Source organism: Scylla paramamosain, chromosome 40 (assembly GCF_035594125.1).
Source record: "Scylla paramamosain isolate STU-SP2022 chromosome 40, ASM3559412v1, whole genome shotgun sequence".
Classification (NCBI taxonomy): Eukaryota; Metazoa; Arthropoda; class Malacostraca; order Decapoda; family Portunidae; genus Scylla; species Scylla paramamosain.
This window is the reverse complement of record NC_087190.1, coordinates 6,924,907-6,939,012: the sequence shown is the minus strand read 5'-3', so window position 1 is coordinate 6,939,012 and position 14,106 is coordinate 6,924,907.

The following is a 14,106-nucleotide window of genomic DNA, read 5'->3' as shown; positions in this document are numbered from 1 at the left end:
AACACTTATAATACACGTTTGTAGCAATGTCCTTTTTTTTTTTTTCCATATAAGGTACATGGCGTTCTTGTATGTAAGAAGCTGTAAAACACTCAAAATATTTGTTTTAGTAGGTTATTTTTTTCCTTGTAAAGTGTATTTTCCATGCGTTTTAGTGTTCTGGTTCGTAAGTAGCGCAAAAACAGTTGAAAGACACGATTTTGATGATATTGTTTTGTTTTCACATATAGTGTGTTTTCCCTTATTTTTAGCATTTTGGTCCCTATCACGCTCATAAACACTGAAGACACGTTTCGGCAAATGTCATTTCTTTTCCCAATATGGATTGTTTTGTATGCATTTTGGCATTTGGTTATCTAACAATATGAAAAACACTCAAAACACATGTCACCAGAGTTAATCACACACAACAGAGTTACGGCTCACACTCGTCAACGTCACGCCACCCAAGAGAGATCTACTGGTGCCGCTCCCAGCCGGCGCCGTGAAGTGTGGTGGTGGTTGCACACTTAATTATTGTGATTAGTAAGGTGTGTTAGTGATCAGATGTACTCTATTAAAGTGGTGTAAAATCATTGTTAGTAGTTTTAGTACCTGTCAAGGTAGGAGGTTACATACACATGTTCACTGTGTGGCAACTGAAAGAGATGCGTACCCAAGACCAACTGGACGGGTATGAAGCCCGTATGAAACGGGACTATATGTACATAAGATGTATAAAAATACAGTATTAATCAGAATACGTAAACCTAACCAGTGTGCCTAACATTTACCCATGTTTATACATTTTCTTGGAAATAAATATACTTTAATACTTTCATGGATTTTGACGTTTTTGCACTTAACAAGCTCAAAAACAATAACACTACTTGTTTTTTAAAGTGTTATTCTTTTTCACCATAAATGATGTTTTGCATGCGTTGTAGCGCTATCGTACGTAAGAAGCTCAAAAACATTGAAAAAGACAAGTTTTTCGTAATGTTCTTCTGTATTCTCACATTGGGTGATTTCCATGGTTTTTGGCGTTTTTGTGCCTAAAACGCTCATAAAAAAAAATTAAAAGACATGTTTCTGTAAATTTCATTTCGTTTCCCTATATTGCATTCAATTTGTCGTTTTCATACCTATGAATATGAAAATATGCACATTTATGGGTAATTTATTCTGTTTCTCCATATAGAGTGCTATTCATGTGTTTTAACGGTTTGGTACCTAATAACCTCAAAAACACTCATAATTATAATCCACGTTTTCTGTAATGCTCTTTCGATTCCGAAATGAGTACTTTCCATGTATTTTAGCGTTTTTGTACGTAACAAGCTTAAAAACACTCAAAAGACACCTTTTGGTAATGTTAGTGTTTTCCACAAATAGTGCCTTGCATGCATTTCAGCATTTTGTTACGTAAGTAGGTCAAAAACTTTAAAAAGACAAGTTTTATGGCAATATATATATATATATATATATATATATATATATATATATATATATATATATATATATATATATATATATATATATATATATATATATATATATATATATATATATATATATATATATATATATTTTAGCGTTTTTGTACGTAACAAGCTTAAAAACACTCAAAAGACACCTTTTGGTAATGTTAGTGTTTTCCACAAATAGTGCTTTGCATGCATTTCAGCATTTTGTTACGTAAGTAGGTCAAAAACTTTAAAAAGACAAGTTTTATGGCAATATATATATATATATATATATATATATATATATATATATATATATATATATATATATATATATATATATATATATATATATATATATATATATATATATATATATATATATATATATATATATATATATATATATATATATATATATATATATATATATATATATATATATATATATATATATATATATATATATATATATATATATATATATATATATATATATATATATATATATATATATATATATACTTTTACCCACATAGAGTGCTTTCCATGCTTTTAAATGTTTTCATGTATAACACGCTCATACACTCTTAAAACACATGTTTCTGTAAATGTTCTTTCATTTCCCCAGATCGGATGCTTTGCATATATTTTTGCGTTTTGGTACCAAAGAATGCGTAATATACTGAAAATACTAGTTTCTGGTAAAGCTGTTCCGTTTTTCCATATAGAGTGCTATTCACGTGTTTTAGCGTTCTGGTATATAAGAATACCAAAAACACTAATATTACACGTTTCTCGTCTTTTCGTTTCCCCATTACGGGTACCTTATATGCATTTTTGCTTTTTCTGTGTAACAACTTCAAAAAAAAAAACTCAAAACACTTGTTTCTTGTAATGTTATTCTATTTCTATTCTATTTGCATGTGTTTTAGCGTTTTCGTAAGTAAGCAACTCAACAACATCCAAAAGACACGTTTTTCGTAATGTTGTTTTGTTTTCCCAGTTTGTTTTCCTCCAGTCGTCACCCTGCCAGTGAGTCACCGACCCTGCCTTCTGCTGGTGACTCAACAGGTATATCAGGAAATCAATGATTGGTGCAGGTAACAGAAAGGAAAAGATATTACGGGAAACGTGTATTATAAGTGTTTTTGAGTTTTTAGGTACCATAAAAGTATGAATATCACTCAATATGAAAAAGAAAAAAAAAATGAATAAAATTACCAAAAACGTGTATTTTCAGTGTCTTTCACATTGTTAGGTACCAGAACGCCAAAATGAACGCAAAGCTTTCTATATTAGGAAATTAAATGCAATTTTAAGAAACGTGTCTTTTGAGTGTTTATGAGCGTACTAGGCACCAAAACGCTAAAAAGCATGGAAAGCTCCCTATAAGGGTTAACAAAACAACATTAACTAAAACGTCTCTTTTCCGTGTTTTTGAGCTTAAAAAACACTGAAAATAATTGTTTTTTGGTATTGTCATACTGTTTTTTCATAAAGGGTGTTTTGCATGCGTTTTAGTGTTTCGGTAGGTACCAAATCATCAAACGCATGGAGAACATTTATGGAGAAAAAGGATGACAAAAAAACAATTATTTTTAGTGCTATTGAGCTTGTTACATAGAAAAACGCCAAAATGCATGCAAAGTTCTCTATATGGGAAAACGAAAAAAATCAATGAGATAAACGTGTTTTTTTTTTTTTTTATCTCTTTATGTACCAAAAACGCAAAAACAATTTAATAACTCTATTTGGAGAAAAAGAACGTTATAATAACATGTGTTTTGAGTGTTTTTCATATTGTTAGATAGCCAAATGCCAAAATGCATACAAAACAATCCATATTGGAAAAAAGAAACGACATTTGCCGAAACGTGTCTTCAGTGTTTATGAGCGTGATAGGAACCAAAATGCTAAAAATATGGGAAAACACACTATATGTGAAAACAAAACAACATCATCAAAATCGTGTCTTCCAACTGTTTTTGCGCTACTTACGAACCAAAACGCTAAAACGCATGGAAAATACACTTTACAAGGAAAAAAACAACCTACTAAAACAAATATTTTGAGTGTTTTACAGCTTCTTACATACAAGAACGCCATGTACTTTATATGGAAAAAAAAAGGACATTGCTACAAACGTGTATTATAAGTGTTTTTGAGCTTCTTACGTACCAAAACGCTAAAACGCATAAAAAGCACGGTATATGTAGAAAAGATCATTACCAAAAAAAGCGTATTTTAAGTGTATTTGACATTGTTAGGTGCCAAAAGACCAAAATGCATGCAAAGCACCCGATATGGGGAAAGAAAACATTTCCAGAAATATGTTTTCAAGTGTTTATGATCGTGATTGGTACCAAAACGTTAAAAAGCATGAAAGACACCTTCTATGTAAAAATAAAATAACGTTACGGAAAATGTCTTTTTAGTTTCTGCACTAATTATTTACAAACACGCAAAAACGCATGCAAAACGCTATTTATGAATAAGCACAATAAAATTAAAAGAAAAAAAAAGTGTTTTGAGTATTTTAAGCTTAAGCAAAAAAAAAAAAAAAAAAAACACCAAAATCCATGGAAAGAACCTATTTGGAGAAACGAAAAAAAATAAGAGAAACGTGTATTACGATTGTTTTTGAGCTTCTTAGGTACCAAAATGATAAAAGATATAAATAACATTCTATATAGAGAAACAGAACAACGTATTTTGAGAGTTTTTCACCTTGTTAGGTACCCAAAGCCCAAAATGTATGCAGAGTCCCCTCTAAAGTAAAACGAAATGACATTTCGAGAAACATATGTTTTTAGTATTTCTCAGCGTGCTGGGCACCAAAGCGCTAAAAAGCATGGAAAGCACCATATATGGGAAAACAAAACAACATTGCCAAAAGCGTCTCTATTCAGTGTTTTCAGCTACTTATGTACCAAAATCCTAAAATGCTTACAAAAATCACTTTAAGGAGAAAACATTACAAATTTACCCCAAAAATTTATTTATTTTTTTTACGTTTTTAAGCGTGTTACATAGATAAACGTCAAAATACATTAAAAGTACCCTACATTGCGAAAGAAGACATTGCGTAAAACGGGTATTAAGAGTGTTTTTGAGCTTCTTAGGAAATATAACGCTTAAACGCGAGAATAGCACATGATATTTAGAAACAGGACAACATAATAAAAGACGTGTGTTTTGAGTGTATTTCACATGGTTAGGTAACAAAACGCCAAAAATATATGGAAACCATCCTATATGGGGAAAGGGTATGAGATTTCCAGAAACGTGTCCTCTTAGTATTTATGAACGTGCTAAGCACCAAGACGATAAAAAGCATGGAAAACACCCTCTTTTATGGGAAAAAAAACGGAACAAAATTACTAAAAACGTCTCTTTTTAGTGCTTGAAGATACTTGCCAAAACGCTAAAACGGACGTAAAAATCTCTTTATGGAGAAATAGTATAAGTTTACAAAAAACGTGTATTTAAATTTTAAGCTTGTCATGTAGAAAAACGCCAAAATGCATGCAAAATACCTTATATAAGGAAACGAAAAGACTTTACAAGAAACTATATTTTGAGTGTTTTGAGGTTTTTAGATACCAAAACGACAAAACGCATGAATAGCACTCTATAAGCAGAAACAGAACAACATTTTTGTATATACCAATGTTACTAACACTCATAACACACGTTTTTGGCAATGTTGTTCTGTTTCTTTCTATACAGTTTTATTAACTGTTTTGTTAGCTAAGCTCAATGACATTCATAATACATGTTTGTGGTAATATCGTTGTTTCACCATATGAGGTACATTTCATGCATTTTGCCGTTTTTGTACCTAACAAGCTCAAAAACACTCATAATGTTAATCTTTTTACTCAATAATGAGTGTTTTGCATGAGTTTTAGCGGTTTGGTACGTAAGAAGCTAAAAAATACGCACAAAAAAAAAAAAATCTTTTTGGTAATGTTATTTGTAGTCCAAAATAGGGTACTTTCAAACATTTTTATTGTTTTGGTGCTTGAAACGCTAGAAAAAAAAAAAAAACACCTTCCTGGTAAAGTCGCTTTGTTTCCTTATATAGAATGGTTTACATGCATTTTATTTTTTCGCTACGTAACAATGTAAAAAACAAAATACACGTTTTTGGTAATATTATTCTGATTCTTCATATAGACTGTTATTCAACGCATTCTCGCGTTTTGGTACCTAAGAAGCTCGACAACACTCTTTATACATGTTTTTTCACAATGTTTCGTTTTCCCAGAGAGGGTACTTTCCATGCAATTTTTGCGTTTATGTACGTAAAAAGCTCATGACACTCAAAATAATTGTTTTTGGTAATGTTACTCTTTCACTCTTTTAATTGGGTTTTGCATCTGTTTTAGGCATTTCGTAGGTAAGTACCTCTAAAACACTGAAAATGAACGTTTCTGGTAATGAATTATTTTCTAATACAGCGTGCTTTCCATGCTTTTCCGCGTGTTGTTGTGTAACATGCACAACAAATAATTATAAGATACCTTCCTTATAATATCGTTTTATTTCACCATAGAGAGTACATGCATTTAACCATTTTGGTACCTAACAATGTGGAAAACACTCAAAATACACGTTTTTTTTTCTATTATTTTCTTTTATATTATTAATCACTCGTTTTTGCGTTTTGGTACATAATAGGTTGACAAACACTATACATGTTTCTCATAATGCCTTTTCGATTCCTCATAAAGAGTGGTTTTCATGCATTTATGGTGTTTTGGTACCAAACTAGGTCAAACACACCTACAATACATGGTTTTGGTAACGTTGTTCTGTTTCTTCCAATCACTTGATTGATATACATTTTGGTGTATTGATATGTTACAAGGTGAAAAACACTTAAAACACGTTTTTGGTAAAGTTTTTTTCTTTTCTCCGTATAGAGATCTTTATACGCGTTTAAGGGTTTTAGTATTTAAGAAAGTTAGAGGTATTCATTATATATATTTCTGGTAAATTTGTTTCGTTTCCCAATATTTGGTACTGCATTGGTACTTGGCATGCATTTTTCCATTTTTTTTTTTATTTTGAGTTTATTTAGCCTTTTTAGTACTTAACAGTGTAAAGAGCACTCAAAAGAGACTTTCTTGATGAAAGTTGTTCTTTTCTCTTTCATGCGATTCTGCGTTTTGTTACGTAATTAGCTAAGGAACACGTTTTTTTGTTTTTGTAAAATCGTTTTTTTTCTTAAATACGCTACTTTCAATGCATTTTGGTATACCTGGTATACCATTTTTTTAAATAAATAAAAAATAAAATAGATATTATAAATAAAAAGATATTACGACAGACGTGTATTATGAGTGTTTTTGAGCTTTTTAGGTAGCAAATTCTACAAAGCATTAATACCACTCAACATTGACAAACAGAACATCATAAAAAAAAAAAGTGTATATTGAGTGTATTTCACATTCTTAGATACTAAAACGCCAAAATGCATGCAAAACACACTATATGAGGAAGGAAAACGAGATTTCCAGAAACGTTTCTTTCGAATGAGTATGAGCGTGCTATGCACCAAAATGTTAAGAAGCATAGAAAGCACCCTATATAGCAAACCAAAGAACATTACCAAAGTCGTCTGTTTTTTGTGCCTTTGAGCTACTTACGTACCGAAACGATGAAACGCATGGGAAAAAAAAAAAGTTACGGAGGAACATTTGACTAAAAACGTGGATTTTAGGTGTTTTGAGCTTGTTTCGTAAAAAAATGTCAAAATGTATGCAAGGCATGCATTTTTTATGAGAATATATGTTTCTTGAAATGTCGTTTATTTTCCTCATATAGGGTGCTTTGCACGCTTTTTGGAAGTTTGGTACCTAACAATGCAAAAAAAAAAAAAAAAAAGAAACTCAAAATACGCATTTTTGGTAATGTTCTGTTTCTCCACATATAATGGTTTTGAAATGTTTTTGCGTTTTGGAACCTGAAAACCTGGACAACTGATAATACAATTTTTTTTTTTGTAAATGTCCTTTTGTTAATCCATATAGGATATTTTGCATGAATGTTCAAGTTTTCGTGTATACCAATGTTACTAACACTCATAACACATGTTTTTGGTAATTTTATTCTGTTTCTTCATATTTTAATCTTTTGAGTGTTTTTTTTTTTTTTACCTAAGGTCAATAACATTCATAATACATATTTATGGTAATATCGTTATTTCACCATATAAGGTACATTTCATGCATTTTGCCGTTTTTGTACCTAACAAACTCAAAAACATTCATAAAACACATTTATGGTGTTATTCTTTTACTAAATAATGAATGTTTTCCATGAGTTTTAGCATTTTCGTACGTAAAAAGCTCAAAAACACACACAAATATCGCTGTTTCACCGTATAAGATACATTTCATGCATTTTGCGTTTTTGTACCTAAAAACTCAAAAACATTCATAATACACATTTATGGTGTTATCTTTTACTCAATAATAAGTGTTTTCTATGAGTTTTAGCATTTTCGTACGCAAAAAGCTCAAAAACACACACAAAAAACTTTTTGGGTAAAGTTTTTTTCTAGTCCAAAATAGGGTACTTTCCAAGCATTTTTATTGTTTTGGTGCCTAAAACACTAAAAATACACGTTTCTGGAAAAAAAATAAGTACAGAAAAGCTAAAATACATGCTTTGCATGTATTTTAGCTTTTCGGTACCTAACAATGTAAAAAACAAAATACACGTTTTTGGCAATGTTATTCCGATTCTCCATATATAGAGTGTTATTCAACGAATTCTCGCGTTTTAGTATCTAAGAATGCAACCTAATAATGTGAAATGCACTTAAAATACACACTCTTGGTAATGTTGTTGTTTCTCCAGATAGAGTGCTTTTTATGCGTTTCATCGTTATGGTACCTAAGAAGCTGAAAACCATTAATAATGCACGCTTCTCGTAATGTTTTCTCGTTTTTATATAGGGTACTTTGCATGCATTTTGGCGTTTCTCTATGTAATGGTTTTTTTTTTGTTGTTTCCCCATATATGGTACTTTGCATGCAATTTTTTTTTTTTTTTTATGTAGAAAGGATACTGGCCAAGGGTAACAAAAATCTAATAAAAAAAAATGCCCACTAAAGTGCCAGTCCCATAAAAGGGTCAAAGCAGTGGTCAAAAATTGGTGGATAAGTGTCTTGAAACCTCCCTCTTGAAGGAATTCAAGTCATAGGAAGCTGGAAATACAGAAGCAGGCAGGGAGTTCCAGAGTTTACCAGAGAAAGGGATGAATGATTGAGAATACTGGTTAACTCTTGCGTTAGAGAGGTGGACAGAATAGGGGTGAGAGAAAGAAGAAAGTCTTGCAGGCATGCAGTTAGCAAGATCAGAAGAGCAGTTAGCATGAAAATAGCGGTAGAAGACAGCTAGATATGTAACATTGCGGCGGTGAGAGAGAGGCTGCATGAGTTTTAGCGGTTTGGTACGTAAGAAGCTAAAAAATACGCACAAAAAAAAAAAATCTTTTTGGTAATGTTGTTTTGTAGTCCAAAATAGAGTACTTTCAAACATTTTTATTGTTTTGGTGCTTGAAACGCTAAAAAAAAAAAAAAAAACACGTTCCTGGTAAAGTCGCTTTGTTTCCTTATATAGAATGGTTTACATGCATTTTATTTTTTCGCTACATAACAATGTAAAAAACTAAATACACGTTTTTGGTAATATTATTCTGATTCTTCATATAGACTGTTATTCAACGCATTCTCGCGTTTTGGTACCTAAGAAGCTCGAAAACACTCTTTATACATGTTTTTCACAATGTTTCGTTTTCCCAGAGAGGGTACTTTCCATGCAATTTTTGCGTTTATGTACGTAAAAAGCTCATGACACTCAAAATAATTGTTTTTGGTAATGTTACTCTTTCAATTAATTGGGTTTTGCATCCGTTTTAGGCATTTCGTAGGTAAGTACCTCTAAAACACTGAAAATGAACGTTTCTGGTAATGAATTATTTTCTAATACAGCGTGCTTTCCATGCTTTTCCGCGTGTTGTTGTGTAACATGCACAACAAATAATTATAAGATACCTTCCTTATAATATCGTTTTATTTCACCATAGAGAGTACATGCATTTAACCATTTTCGTATCTAACAATGTGGAAAACACTCAGAATACACGTTTTTTCTTTTCTATTATTTTCTTTTGTATTATTATTTACTCGTTTTTTGCGTTTTGGTACATAATAGGTTCACAAACACTATACATGTTTCTCATAATGCCTTTTCGATTCCTCATAAAGAGTGGTTTTCATGCATTTATGGTGATTTGGTACCAAACTAGGTCAAACACACCTACAATACATGGTTTTGGTAACGTTGTTCTGTTTCTTCCAATCACTTGATTTATATACATTTTGGTGTATTGATATGTTACAAGGTGAAAAACACTCAAAACACGTTTTTGGTACATTTTTTTTTTCTTTTCTCCGTATAGAGATTTTTATACGCATTTAAGGGTTTTAGTATTTAAGAAAGTTAGAGGTATTCATTATATACGTTTCTGGTAAATTTGTTTCGTTTCCCAATATTTGGTACTGCATTGGTATTTGGCATGCATTTTTCCATTTATTTTTTTTTATTTTGAGTTTATTTAGCCTTTTTAGTACTTAACAGTGTAAAGAGCACTCAAAAGAGACTTTCTTGATGAAAGTTGTTCTTTTCTCTAAGGAACACGTTTTTTTTGTTTTTGTAAAATCGTTTTATTTCATAAATACACTACTTTCAATGCATTTTGGTATTCCTGGTATACCATTTTTTTTTTATTTTGGTATACGTAATAAGCTCAAAACATAAAAAAAAAGAAACACTCCATAAACTGTTTTAGTCTTTTTAGCGTTTTTGGTACGTTATCACAAAAAAAAAAATAAATAAATAAATAACTCAATAGGCAAATTTTCCGCAATATTATTTTGTATCCAAAATAGGGTGTTTTCTATGCATTTTGCGTCTTCTTTTTTTTTTTTTTTTATGTAGGAAGGATACTGGCCAAGGACAACAAAAATCTAATAAAAAAAAATGCCCACTGAAATGCCAGTCCCTTAAAAGGGTCAAAGCAGTGTTAATATTGGTGGATAAGTGTCTTGAAACCTCCCTCTTGAAGGAATTCAAGTCATAGGAAGGTGGAAATACAGAAGCAGGCAAGGAGTTCCAGAGTTTACCAGAGAAAGGGATGAATGATTGAGAATACTGGTTAACTCTTGCGTTAGAGAGGTGGACAGAATAGGAGTGAGAGAAAGAAGAAAGTCTTGTGCAGCGAGGCCGCGGGAGGAGGGGAGGCATGCAGTTAGCAAGATCAGAAGAGCAGTTGGCATGAAAATAGCGGTAGAAGACAGCTAGATATGCAACATTGCGGCGGTGAGAGAGGGGCTGAAGACAGTCAGTTAGAGGAAAGGAGTTGATGAGACGAAAAGCTTTTGATTCCACCCTGTCTAGAACAGCAGTATGAGTGGAACCCCCCCAGACATGTGAAGCATACTCCATACATGGACGGATAAGGCCCTTGTACAGAGTTAGCAGCTGGGGGGGTGAGAAAAACTGGCGGAGACGTCTCAGAACACCTAACTTCATAGAAGCTGTTTTAGCTAGAGATGAGATGTGAAGTTTCCAGTTCAGATTATAAGTAAAGGACAGACCGAGGATGTTCAGTGTAGAAGAGGGGGACAGTTGAGTGTCATTGAAGAAGAGGGGATAGTTGTCTGGAAGATTGTGTCGAGTTGATAGATGGAGGAATTGAGTTTTTGAGGCATTGAACAATACCAAGTTTGCTCTGCCCCAATCAGAAATTTTAGAAAGATCAGAAGTCAGGCGTTCTGTGGCTTCCCTGCGTGATATGTTTACCTCCTGAAGGGTTGGACGTCTATGAAAAGACGTGGAAAAGTGCAGGGTGGTATCATCAGCATAGGAGTGGATAGGACAAGAAGTTTGGTTTAGAAGATCATTAATGAATAATAAGAAGAGGGTGGGTGACAGGACAGAACCCTGAGGAACACCACTGTTAATAGATTTAGGAGAAGAACAGTGACCGTCTACCACAGCAGCAATAGAACGGTCAGAAAGGAAACTTGAGATGAAGTTACAGAGAAAAGGATAGAAACCGTAGGAGGGTAGTTTGGAAATCAAAGCTTTGTGCCAGACTCTATCAAAGGCTTTTGATATGTCCAAGGCAACAGCAAAAGTTTCACCAAAGTCTCTAAAAGAGGATGACCAAGACTCAGTAAGGAAAGCCAGAAGATCACCAGTAGAGCGGCCTTGACGGAACCCATACTGGCGATCAGATAGAAGGTTGTGAAGTGATAGATGTTTAAGAATCTTCCTGTTGAGGATAGATTCAAAAACTTTAGATAAGCAGGAAATTAAAGCAATAGGACGGTAGTTTGAGGGATTAGAGCGGTCATCCTTTTTAGGAACAGGTTGAATGTAGCCAAACTTCCAGCAAGAAGGAAAGGTAGATGTTGACAGACAGAGCTGAAAGAGTTTGACTAGGCAAGGTGCAAGCACGGAGGCACAGTTTCGGAGAACAATAGGAGGGACCCCATCAGGTCCATAAGCCTTCCGAGGGTTTAGGCCAACGAGGGCATGGAAAACATCATTACGAAGAATTTTAATACGTGGCATGAAGTAGTCAGAGGGTGGAGGAGAGGGAGGAACAAGCCCAGAATCGTCCAAGGTAGAGTTTTTAGCAAAGGTTTGAGCAAAGAGTTCAGCTTTAGAAATAGATGTGATAGCAGTGGTGCCATCTGGTTGAAGTAGAGGAGGGAAAGAAGAAGAAGCAAAGTTATTGGAGATATTTTTGGCTAGATGCCAGAAATCACGAGGGGAGTTAGATCTTCAAAGGTTTTGACATTTTCTGTTAATGAAGGAGTTTTTGGCTAGTTGGAGAACAGACTTGGCATGGTTCCGGGCAGAAATATAAAGTGCATGAGATTCTGGTGAAGGAAGGCTTAAGTACCTTTTGTGGGCTACCTCTCTATTATGTATAGCACGAGAACAAGCTGTGTTAAACCAAGGTTTAGAAGTTTTAGGACGAGAAAAAGAGTGAGGAATGTACGCCTCCATGCCAGACACTATCACCTCTGTTATGCGCTCAGCACACAAAGACGGGTCTCTGACACGGAAGCAGTAGTCATTCCAAGGAAAATCAGCAAAATACCTCCTCAGATCCCCCCAACTAGCAGAGGCAAAACGCCAGGGGCACCTTCGCTTAGGGGGATCCTGAGGAGGGATTGGAGTGATAGGACAAGATAAAGGTATGAGATTGTGATCGGAGGAGCCCAACGGAGAAGAAAGGGTGACAGCATAAGCAGAAGGATTAGAGGTCAGGAAAAGGTCAAGAATGTTGGGCGTATCTCCAAGACGGTCAGGAATACGAGTAGGGTGTTGCACCAATTGCTCTAGGTCATGGAGGATAGCAAAGTTGTAGGCTAGTTCACGAGGATGGTCAGTGAAGGGAGAGGAAAGCCAAAGCTGGTGGTGAACATTGAAGTCTGCAAGAATGGAGATCTCTGCAAAAGGGAAGAGGGTCAGAATGTTCTCCACTTTGGAAGTTAAGTAGTCAAAGAATTTCTTATAGTCAGAGGAGTTAGGAGAGAGGTATACAGCACAGATAAATTTAGTATGAGAATGACTCTGTAGTCGTAGCCAGATGGTGGAAAACTCGGAAGATTCAAGAGCGTGGGCACGAGAGCAGGTTAAGTCATTGCGCACATAAACGCAGCATCCAGCTTTGGATCGAAAATGAGGATAGAGAAAGTAGGAGGGAACAGAAAAGGGGCTACTGTCAGTTGCCTCAGACACCTGAGTTTCAGTGAGGAAAAGAAGATGAGGTTTAGAAGAGAAGGGGTGGTGTTCTACAGATTGAAAATTAGATCTTAGACCGCGAATGTTGCAGAAGTTAATGAAGAAAAAGTTGAGGGGGGTGTCAAGACACTTAGGGTCGTCGACGGAAAGGCAGTCCGACCTGGGGACATTTATGGTCCCCTCCCCAGATGGGGACTCCGAGGCTGGTGTAGGAGTCGCCATGATTTTAAAATTTTTTGAGTGAAGGGTGTGTGTGTTATTAGGTGCTTGTAGTTTTGTGTGGAGGAAGAGTTGTCTTTAGAGGGCAGGCTGTGACTACCCCCTTGTGTTGTGAGACACAAAGGGAAACGTTCAGTGAGGTCACAGCTGGGTTTAATGATAAGTTCACAGCACCCCTTGAACAGTGCTTTAGACCTCACTGGGAGTAATTATCGTTTTCGGCCTAAACATAAAAAAATCGCTGAAAAGACACTTTTTTTTTGTAATGTAGTTGTGTTTTTCTATATGAAGTGTTTGTATATATTTTCGGTGTTTTGGTATCTAACATTGTGAAAAATACTCAAAATAATGAAAACCAGCTTGTTACGTAGAAAACGCCAAAACTCATGGAAACTATATAAATAGGGGGGAAAAAAAACATTACGAAAGACGTGTAAGTTTGAGTGTTTTTGAGTTTTTTTAGGTACCGAAAACTTATGAACACAATTCTATATGGAAAAAGAGAACAACTTACCAAAATCGTTTATTTATAGTTTTTTTTCACATTGTTAGGTACGAAAAATCCATAATACATGCAAAGCCTATAATATGGTGAAACGAA